Here is a 1105-nt window from a genome sequence, read left to right on the forward strand (position 1 = left end):
ATATACATTCTCATATTTCATCATTACAACATTCCAAGGATAGGAATTATCCCAATATACAGATGGGGAAACTGAAGCTCAGTGAGGGCAAGTTGAGTTGTCCAAGGTTATATGGCTAATGAGTGATTGAGTCAGGATTCAAACAGAAGTTTGTCTTGACTAAAACTTGAGTCCTTAACCATTGGGATTTACTGAAGAGTCTTATTCGTGCATCTCCGTGGTCAGTTGCCCCAGGCCACTCCAGGGAACAGTGTCACTAGCAGCACCTCCAGTGCCTGGTAAACTAATTTGCACTCCCCTCTCAACACCTAATTCTTTGGCTTCTTCCCAGGATCCATGACACGACTACTTAGAAAAAAAAGGAATTAATCATCAGGAAAGGCTGAAGGTCTTTGCCTTAACACTTATTTTCCCTTGTATTGATATGTCTTTACAGTGGTAACAACACTAACAGAAATTATTCAATGGACAATCTCTTTCAGATTTCCCCAAATCTCGGAGACTTTAACTAGCATCTTATATGTATGTTATATACCTTATATTTGCATAGCGCATTCTGCTTTGGAAAGCACTTTCATACCCATGAACTTGTTTAAGCCTTGCAGTCTAGACTAGAGCATCGCTTCTCTCCATTTTGTAGATGAAGAAACTGAGGCCTAGAGCAAAGAAATTGCTTAAAGCCAATAGTTCACTTGTAGCAAAGCGGGGACTCGAGTGTTCAGGTCTGATTCCTTTGCATCCTGAGAAAATCATGTTATGTAGTGATTGTAAGCCCCTGGATTGAGGGACCATGTTTTGTTGTTTATCCCTGAACTTTAGGAGATGCTGAGGCAGGAGCGAGCTTCTCTGACCTCACCACATACAGGAAACCTTCAGATTAACAAGATACAGAATTTGCCTTCTGCTCTCTGGTGTTGCCCCGAGACCAGCGTCACTGTTTTGTGCCTGCCGCTACTGGCTAGAGACAACTAGAAGCTAACATTTATTAAAATAGAGTACCTAATTGGACAAGTTTCTCCACCAGGCCTTTTCTGTCAGCTGTTTTCTCTCCAGTATCATTAGTCTTTGCATCTCTGCTGGCTTTCTGCTTAGCTTAGAAACTCAC

This window comes from Trichechus manatus, unplaced genomic scaffold (genome assembly GCF_000243295.1).
Source record: "Trichechus manatus latirostris isolate Lorelei unplaced genomic scaffold, TriManLat1.0 scaffold00022, whole genome shotgun sequence".
NCBI lineage: Eukaryota > Metazoa > Chordata > Mammalia > Sirenia > Trichechidae > Trichechus > Trichechus manatus.